The sequence below is a fragment of the Medicago sativa genome, chromosome 7, assembly GCF_051527215.1.
Source record: "Medicago sativa cultivar Bolivia chromosome 7, Bolivia_mono, whole genome shotgun sequence".
NCBI lineage: Eukaryota > Viridiplantae > Streptophyta > Magnoliopsida > Fabales > Fabaceae > Medicago > Medicago sativa.
Genome location: NC_140755.1, coordinates 33,984,484 through 33,995,046, shown reverse-complemented (window position 1 = coordinate 33,995,046; position 10,563 = coordinate 33,984,484). Strand labels below are relative to the sequence as shown.

Genomic DNA, 10,563 nt, shown 5'->3' with positions numbered 1-10,563 from the left:
GGCAGCGTAGTGCCCTTGGCAATCATGCTAGAGGTGCATTGTGTTTTCTGGCTGGGCAGCACGGCCTGTTTTCATGAGGCTATATTGTTGGTGTTGGTTTTTTGTCTTGGGCCGCCCTTTAGCTCATACGCTTGGGTGTTGTATTGCGTTTTTTGGACCAAATTATGAGAAATTCTTAGATGGGAACGTAAGTAACATGTCAGCATTTACAAACAACCAACAAAAACATTACACCTCATTTAATTTATTAAAAAAAATTAAAAATAAAATAAAGATGAAACGTGACCTCCTTATTACTACTCTCCTTCCACATTGTTTTGGTGCAAGTATTTTGTCCAAGGATTCATTCCATGTGTGTGAAGAAGAAAAATGAATCAATTTTAAACAAACAAATGATGTATTAATTATGACTGGATTGCCATAATAGAAACTGAATCAGATTAATCACCAAAAAGAAGGAAAAAAACTGAAAAAAAAACTACATCAGATTTGTAACCATGAACTTCCATGTGTGTGAAGGACTTCAGTGATTTTACTTAAAATCAAACCTTATTATGTCGCTAACTTCAGAACCTATTGAATTCAACACGTTAAAATTTGAGAATTAATCTCCTCAAGGTCATATATAAACTCTGCAGTTGGAGAAACAATTCGTCAAGATAATGGCGGAAGAAGAGCAAGCAATACGGAGAACACGTTTCATCTTTATTTTATTTTTAATTTTTTTTAATAAATTAAATGAGGTGTAATGTTTTTATTTTGGTTGTTTGTAAATGCTGACATGTTACTTACGTTCCCATCTAAGATTTTCTCCCAAATTATTTTATGAGAATTAGTTTTGAATATTTTAAGTTAAATTTATGATTTGTTTCCATTAGATTTATAACGCATTGAAATAAAAACAAGCTTTGAATGCATTGAATTTGTCACATATTTTTAATGTTGTGCATATTTTATGATTGAGAATTATATTTTTTTATGGTGAATTTGTCACATTCTTATGAGAATTATATTTTGTATAGTCAATGTTTCATTTGTCACATATTTTTAATGTTGTGCATATTTTATTTTTGAATCGCAGGATCGTGTGATAATGCCTAAACAAAATAAAAGATAGATCAACCTTAAAGATAGAAGTTTACCGGAGTATTTAAAAGGAATGGATGACTTTTTAGACTTTGCTTTTTCTGGGCCCAACCCTCCAAACACTATCAGGTGTCCCTGTTGTAGATGCAATAATATTAAATTTAAGACAAGAAGTGAAGTGGATCGTCATTTACTTGATTTTGGATTTGAACCAAGTTATGATAATTGGGAGTATCATGGAGAATCGTCGGATGATTCATCAAGTGACAGTGATTTGAAGGATGCAGATAACATTGGCTATGATGCTGATCATGAAAGGAGCGATGATGCTCAGACGTTCAACATGCTTTATGACATGCATCAGTCATTTAATGCAAATAGAGAAAATGTGTTTGATCATCCTACATCTAGTAATAGCAATGAAGAGCCAAATAAGGAAGCTAAAAGATTTTATGGATTGGTAAAAGATGCTGAACAAACATTATATCCAGGTTGTAAAAAATTCTCCAAATTATCTTTTATTATACGCCTTTTTCAAATGAAATGTATGTATGGATGGAGCAATACCTCACTTGACTCACTTCTAAAGCTATTGGCTGAAGCTTTTCCCGAAGGTAATGTGCTTCCTGACTCAATGTATGAGGTTAGAAAGATTATCAAGGATCTTGGACTTGATTATGTCAAGATAGATGCTTGTGATAATGATTGTATTTTGTATAGAGGAGAAGACTATGAAAATCTTAATGAGTGTCCTATTTGTAAGAAAAGTAGATGGCAGGAAGATAAGAAGAAAAATGTCCCTAATAAGATACTTCGCTACTTTCCCATAAAACCAAGACTACAAAGGTTATTCATGTCAAAACAAATTGCAGAAGACATGACTTGGCATAAGAAGAAGAAAATTGATGATGGAGTTTTAAGACACCCAGCTGACTCTTTGACTTGGAAAAGATTTGATGATCAACATAGATCTTTCTCTAAAGATGCACGTAATGTGAGACTTGGCCTATCATCAGATGGTTTTAACCCTTTTGGTATGATGAGCACCAATTATAGTATGTGGCCTGTGGTTTTAGTTCCTTACAATTTACCTCCTTGGTTATGCATGAAACAACCCAATCTTATGTTATCGTTACTTATTCCCGGTAAAAATAGTCCTGGAAATGACATTGATGTTTACCTTCAGCCACTAATTGATGACTTAAAAGAGTTATGGGATGTGGGTATTGAAACATATGATGCTTTTTCAAGATGTAATTTTCAATTGCGTGCAGCCTTGTTATTGACCATTAGTGATTTTCCAGGTTATGCGATGCTTTCGGGATGGAGTACTAAAGGAGCACTAGCTTGTCCTTGTTGCAATAAAGAAACTACCTCTTGTCATTTAAAATATAGTTTCAAGCAATGCTACATGGGCCACCGTAAATTTTTACCCAGTGACCACCCTTGGCGTAAAAATAAGAGCTCATTTGATAATACAAGGGAGGTTAGACAGGCACCACAACCATTGACTGGAGAGGAGGTCATAGCACAACATGAAAAAATACAGCCTGTTATCTTTGGTAAAACTATAAAAAAACGAAAGAGAGAGGAAGGGGAAAAGCATAATTGGAAGAAAAAAAGTATATTTTTCGAATTACCTTATTGGAGGACTGTATTGTTAAGACACAATCTAGATGTGATGCACATAGAAAAAAATATTTGTGAAAGTGTTATTGGAACATTGTTGAATATTGAAGGCAAAACAAAAGATACTTTCAAGTCTAGAATGGATTTGAAGCACATGGGATTCAAGAAGCCACTTCATCTTATTAGGAATGGAGATAAGTATACCATGCCCCCAGCACGTTACACAATGTCAGCGGCAGAAAAGATTAAATTTTGTCAAGTGTTGAAAGATACCAGGTTTCCCGATGCTTATGCCTCAAATATTAGTCGTCGTGTAAATGTAAATGAATGCAAGATTTCAGGACTTAAAAGTCATGATTACCATGTCCTTCTTGAGAGAATCATTCCACTTGCCATAAGAGGATTACTTCCAAAAGATGCGTGTGACCCATTAATTGAATTGTCTTTTTTCTTTGGTGAGTTGTGCTCTACAGAGTTAAAAGTGGATGAATTGGAGAGGTTAGAAAAGAATATTGCAGTGACTCTTTGTAAACTAGAGCGCATTTTTCCACCGTCTTTTTTTGATGTTATGGTTCATTTATTGATTCATTTGGCAAATGAAGCAAAGCTCGGAGGTCCAGTTCAATATAGATGGATGTATCCTGTTGAAAGGTTAGTTTACATAACATTTTGATGTCTGCATTTTAATATATCTATGTGTGTGTGTGTGTATGTATGTATAATTATGTATTTACCTGTAAATTTTTACGAGTACTAAAAAATTATGTGCGTAACAAAGCACGTCCAGAAGGTTCCATAGCAGAAGGGTATGTAGCTGAAGAGTGTATGGCATTATTATGTGCAAGATATTTGATTGATATGGATTCTAGATTAAATCGACCAGATAGATATATGGACTATGTAAGTGATGATTGCACAAATTTATCCGTGTTTAAAAACAATGGCCGGCACATTGGAGGAGATTCTTGGGAAAATATGAGCCTTTCTGAAATTCAACAAGCTCATTTTTACATATTACAAAATTGCGAGGAAGTTAGACCTTGGATCGAGTAAGTATGTTTACTCTAATTTTTAATTAATATAAAAATTATAATTAATAGTATTTCTAATTAACTTGTATATTTTAACAACGCTAGGGAGCACATGATGAAGGTAAGAAATGAAAATAATAGAAATGTTGAAAAGAGGCACATGGAGCAATTTCCCAAATGGTTTGAAAATGAGGTAACATTCATCTATTATGAGAATTTGATGGCATTAATGTTATATTGCTAACTTAAACATCCTTTTATCAATTGAATTTTTTTAAACAATATTATGCAGGTTATTCGATTACAACAATTACAAGATGGAAGGATCAATGACCAACTAGTTGCATTATCAAGAGGGCCAGATTCTCGGGTACTAAATCATAATGGGTACATTCTTAATGGTTTCAAATTTCGTACACAGAGTGTTGAACAACACTTGAAAACCCAAAATAGTGGTGTGATGGTGAAAGGTGATGAGTTGACAGGAAATATTGAATATTATGGCATGATTCAAAAAATCACCGAAATAAGATATTTAGATAATAACTTTGTGATATTATTTAAATGTGACTGGTTCGAGGCTCCTTCTCAAGTTCGAAATCAAGGCAGGGGATATAAAAAAGATGAGTATGGATTTATTAGTGTCGATATCACAAAGTTATATTACGCAAATGATCCATTTGTCCTAGGTTCTCAAGCTGAGTTGGTTTATTATGTGAAGGAGAATGCCAATAAAAATTGGTATACAGTGGTAAAAGTCAAACCCAGAAATTTTTTTGATTTTCCACAAGAAGAAGATGGCTCAGATGCATATCAGTTGAATGAGTTCACCAATACAGATATAGCAATAGAAGCATCTTTAATGGACCAAGGAGATGTTTTAAATAGAGATGATATTGGTGGAACATGCTTAGATGAACATATTGTTATCAAAGAAGAAGAGTCCAAAGAATCAGTCAATGCAAATGCAAGTGATTCTGATAGTGATGATTTTGAAGTTGAATATTCCACGGATGAGGATGATTACTCAGAGAATGTAGATTCTGACTCAGAATAAAAAGATATTTTTACGCAATAAAAGAATTTTTTCGGGATTATCTATTTTGTAAATCTTGTATTGCTTAATTACAATTTCAGTTGACATGATTTATGTATTGCTTATTTCATCAAACAAATATTATGAATAGCATAAACCATAAAAACAAAATGAGGTATATTTTCAAATACTAATCGAAGAAATGATTTTTATAATCAGACACTTTGCGTTGGGTATGCCACTCGGCAGTGATACTTTTGGCTTTGCTTTCGAATTTTGTCTCTGTTTTTTAACTCGACTTTGATCCATTCTAGGCACATCTTGGACTTCTTAGGGATTTTTGATTGATATTTAATTTGGGTTCTTAGAAAAAACAGATATATTAAATTCTATTTATAGTTCCTTTAAATATCTTAAATCAAAAATGGTTAAGTAGGTTTTTTTTAAAGGAGGTTAAGTAAGGTTTGCTCCTTATTAATATCTTAAATGCTATCTATAGTTCCTTTAAAAAATTCATTAAGTTTTGGTCATCTAAATGTTTTTCATCACGACTTTTGTTTTCTGTTTTTAAGTAAACTCATGTACGATTCATATTTTTTAAAGAAATTTTATAAAGATGTTTAGAATATTATAACAATTTTTCTAATGAAAATTCATATTTAATCCATCCATTGTTAAAAAAAATTAAACTTGTGAAAAAAATCCAATAATATGGAAAGATCTTTTTACGCAATAATTTTTTTTATCGGGATTATCTGTTTTGTAAATCTTGTATTGCTCAATTACAATTTCAATTGACATGATTTATGTATTACTTATTTCTTCAAACAAATATTATGAATAGCATAAACCATAATAGCAAAATGAGGTATATTTGCAATGACTAAAATCGAAGAAAAGATTTTTGTATTATAAATACTAAAAGCAAAAATTGATATATTAATGAGGGAGTGGGAGCGGTTGACGCTATTTAGTTTTGGGAAGGAATGCGGTGTAAAGTCGGTAACACAGAAAGTATCTCTTTTTGGAGTGTTCCTTGGTTAGTGAAGTTCTTTTGTGGAGTAGATTTAGGCGCCGGAGGGTTAGGAAGTTCTTTTGTGAAGTTCTTTTATGGTAGCTGAAATGAGTAGGTTAGGTTGGAGGGTTGGAAGGGGTTGGAAGTGGAGACGGAGATTGTTCGCTAGGGAAGAGGAGCAGGTGGTGCAGTGTGATTCTCTATTCGATAACATTTTTTTCTTGCATGATAATGTTTTGCATAAGTGGATTCGGAAACATGATCATGATGTTGACTATTGTGTAAATTGTATTTATAGCATTCTGATGAGTCATAATTTAGTCTATTTTTATGCATTATTTAGTATCGTTTTATTTAGATTTGGTTTTATTTTATTTTAATATTATTTCCTTTTTGAATCTTTTACTTCAAATTGCATTTTATTATATTTTAGGAACGAATATATGGTGGAAGGTGTCTTGGAGCAAAAGAAAGAGGACTGGAGCAAATACAATACAAGAATACGAAGATACGAGACAAAAATATGTCTCTACCAAGTCAGAAGCTTGGCACGGCCCGTGCCAACATGTGGCACGGCCGTGCCACCCTCCAGGACCACTTTTGCTGCTTTTCTTCAAGCCCAAGTTACTCCGTTGCAGCTTTACTGTTTTGCCCTTATAGTAGCTTAGTTTCTAAGTCAATTGTAAAGCTATAAATAGAGTAGCACTCCATCATAAACATTCATCTTTTGTTCTTGGAATAAAAGTTCACTTTTATATTATTGTTCTTTTACTGCTTTCTCTCTTCTTCCCCTATGTCTACAATGAACGTTAGTGAGTAGACACTTCTTTGTCTTGGGATTGTTGGTAAGTCTAATGACATAATCCTAAACAAACCAAGCTTAAACCCTAATTTCTATGTAACCCTAATTTCTAATCTAGATTCACCGTCTTAACGTGGATTAACAATTATCAAACTGTGGAAGCGAAAGCGGAGGGTTTGATAATCGTTAATCCATCATCCCAAACATCAATTCATAAAGCGAGAGCGGAGTCTTGATGTTGGAACAAGTGAATCTAGACAATAATTGCAAAACAGTGAAATAGTCCTTGCAATTATTGAGACAAAGAGTAGTTTCAATCCTCTATGCATCTTCTAGTAATCAAGTCAGCGAAATAGGCTTGGTTACTAGAAGTAAACTCTCACCGGACTTTCATCGGAAAGGTGAGGGGCTAAGGGAAACCGGTCTTTAGAAATTAGTGTGTAAACCATGAAATTAGATGTTTAAGTCTTGCCTAGTGAAGGGTTTGTTATTATGACAAACCAATAATCCCAAGGCTCTTTTATTATTATTGTTATTTACCTTCAGCAATTAAACCCCTTTTTATAAGCTTTCTTCTCTTCTAATCATTCTCTAAAAGTTGATTGAATTCACAACTCCCTAGCGGAACGATACTCTTTCTTACTACTATTACTTCGATAGGCCGTGCACTTGCGGTTTGGCCCTATCACATTCTCAATCAGAATGAGGAAATGGGTAACGATTTGCATAACGACATAATAGGAAACAAAGCAGTGCCTCCAAGTGCCGCTTCTTGCTTTTTTTAATAAACAGATTCCCACCATGTGGAATAATTTGACTCATCGGGAAGTTGTTTTGTTAGTCTCGTTGTTGCATTCACGTGGCTATGGGAATGAGTAATCAATTAAATATCTATCTATCTATTTATGGAGTGTAATTTTAATAAAGTATTTGGCATCTTCATATCTTTGATGGTTGTTGATTTATGTAATTCATCCTTATGATATTGGTCGTTGATTTATGCAATTCAAGATGTTTGATGTTTGATTTTCATTATTAGTGGTTTAATAGGTCACTTTGTATTAGGTATATGCCACTTCGGAGTGATGCTTTTGGCTTTGCTTTCGAATTTTGCCTTTGTTTGTTTTTTTACTTGACTTTGATCCATTCTAGGCACATCTTGTACTTCATATGGATTTTTTAATTATTTTAATTTGGGTTCTCAAAAAAACAGATATATTAAATTCTATTTATAGTTCCTATAAATATCTTAAATAAAAAATGGTTAAATAGGTTTTTTTTTAGAGGAGGTTAAGTAAGTTTTGCTCCCTATAAACATCTTAAATTCTATTTATAGTTCCTTTAAAAAATTCAGCAAAGTTTTGGTCCTCTAAATGTTCTTCATCACGGCTTTTGTTGTTTGTTTTTAAGTAAACTCTTATGTACCATTCACATATTATAAAGATGTTTTATAAAAATGTTGAATATCATAATAATTGCTCCGATAAAATCATATTTAATTCATCCATTGTTAAAAAAAATTAAATTTATGCAAAAAAAATCTATAATATCCAAAACAAAACTCCAGAAAATAATTTAAAATTTCAAAAAATATATATGATTTTATTTAAAAGTAGGGAGTAAGAAAAAATTGTGATAAAAAACATTTGGGAGCCAATATATATATTTATGTAACCAAAATATCATCTATGGAAAAAGTTAACGATTGCTCCCGGGACACTTTTTAAACACTTAAAGTGGTAAGATTTTATGAAAGTTTGTGCATTTATTATATTGGAAATTAAAGCCTTTTTTTTAATAATTTCTTTAATAAAAATGCTTAAAAAGTGTCCTGGGACTATGAGAAATGTTTTTTTTTTTTTTTTTTTTAAGAAAGGACTATGAGAAATGTTAAGGAGTGTCCCAGACACTTTTTAAACACCTAATAGCCATAAACTTATTTAACAAAAAAAACTTAATAGAATTATAATTTTTAACAAAAAATTGGCGGCATTGTTTAGCGCTAAAATAATTGAGCACTTTCTCAAACTCTTCGGTAACTGATACCCATTATCTCCTTCTACTCAAACATATACCCACTAACGTTTCTTCAATGAAAGCAAGAAACTCTGCACAATATGGAGGTAATGAGAGAGACCAAGCAACGCTAAAGTATTTTGCAGATTCAGATAAATAGCCTTCAAATCTCTTTCAATTTCTTGCAGATTCATAGTTCCCATTTGAATTTCTTTCACATTCAGAATTCAAATTTCTTCCCCAGGTAAGTATTTTGTTGCCTCTGAAATATAGTTTGATTTCTTGAATCATTTACATGCTACGTTTTTCCTTTGATCAATTTTGGTAAAATGTTTGACTGCATGAATGGGTTGTTTATGGGTTTGTCAATGATTTGTTTCCGCTGGCTTTCTCTCTCAATCAAAATCTAGGGTTATTTTTGTTTGACCATGAATGTTGCTAAAAGGGGTAGAATTGGGGATATGAATGAATTGTGGGATCCGGGGGATTGCCTTTAAGGTAGTGGAGTCCGAAGGATTGCCTATTGCGGTTATTTAAGTGTAGTGGGGTTTGTTTGGTTCAAGGGATTGGGGGCTGTTGCTGTTTTATTTCTGCAGGGTCTGTTAGCAGTTTCTGTTGTTTGCTGCTACTGCTTTTGTTAACTTAATGCGGTAAATCGGCAAGGCCTGCGGTTTTTTGCTCCTTCTGGTGGAATGTTCAGCTGTTACTAGGCTGCAATCCTGGGTTTCAGCTACTGTTCTGTTATTTAAGTGGTGGCTAATGATTAGTTTTAGCTATGGTTGTGTATTTTAGTGGGTTTCATCAGATTACAAGGCCATAACTTGCTACTGTCACAGTTTCACTTATTTGGGGGATTGTTTTCTGCCCCTGTTGTTTCTCTATTACCACTGCTTGTATTTTTCATTACTTGGATGTGCTGTTGAATAAATTTTGCAGTTATGAAAAAAAAATTATTGATGTTGCAATATCAACTTTAGTGTTGTGTTCGGTGTCTGTATATCTATGTGTCGTTAATTGCTTCATAGACAAGTTGTGCTGATATGGTTTTGTTCGTGATAATTATTTGATGATTTAATATAATGTTATTTATTTTATTTAGTTATGGCACCCCCAAATCATGATTCAGAGACACAACTTCCAAATTCTTCAAATAACAATACAAGTCAACATCAAGAAGGTACTTAATTGATTTTCTTACTTTAATTTTTATTATTCATGAAATTTCACATTATACTTCTCTTCATTTTCTTTTTTGATTAAAAATGCTATAGAATGTCCTAATGCACAAAAAGTTGGAAGGGGAAGAACTATTGGCTTAAGTGTTGCAAAAAAGAAAAAGAAAAGCGCTACTGGAAAATTGCATGTTGTTATTCCGACAGATAAAATGGTAGCTGTTGGATCAGGAGCTGCTAATTTTGTGACTGAGATCTCTATTGTTGTCCTAAAAAATGCACCTTTTAATGTCAAGAAATGGAGAAAAATTCCACAAGAGACAGAAAACAAGATAGTAGCAAAAGTTTTGGTAAATCATAATCCTGTGCCTTTTTATTTTATTTGATTGCTTTTACAGAGTACTCACTATAGTTTTCATTTTAATTGTTGAGTGCAGGATACTTTTGATATTGATAATACAAAGCATAACAGAGATGTTATTATTGATACTGCTAAAAGACTATATCGAAATCATAGATGCAGATTTCATAAACACTTTAGCTAATACAAGACAAATGAGATAGCTTTGGAACATAAACCAGATGATTTAAGTGACGAAGACTGGAAGTACTTGGTAGATTATTTTTCAAGTCCTGAATTCAAGGTATGTTTGTGTTAGATTTACTATATAAATATAGGTAATTTAATTCTATACGTAAACATCTACTATGTTTCTACTTGTGTTATTTATAGGAAATTAGTAACAGGAACAAATCAAATAAATCTAAAGAAGTTA

At 32.6% G+C, this 10,563-nt stretch overlaps 1 pseudogene across 1 annotated transcript; it reads left to right on the top strand.

Annotated features, from left to right (window-relative positions):
- Positions 1–1,093: 1,093 nt before the first annotated feature.
- LOC146905818 (uncharacterized) lies at positions 1,094–4,892 on the top strand (annotated as a pseudogene). The gene is made up of 3 exons (XR_015019663.1): positions 1,094–3,764; positions 3,852–3,939; positions 4,039–4,892. The product of XR_015019663.1 is annotated as an uncharacterized LOC146905818 (transcript).
- The last annotated feature ends 5,671 nt before the right edge of the window (positions 4,893–10,563 follow it).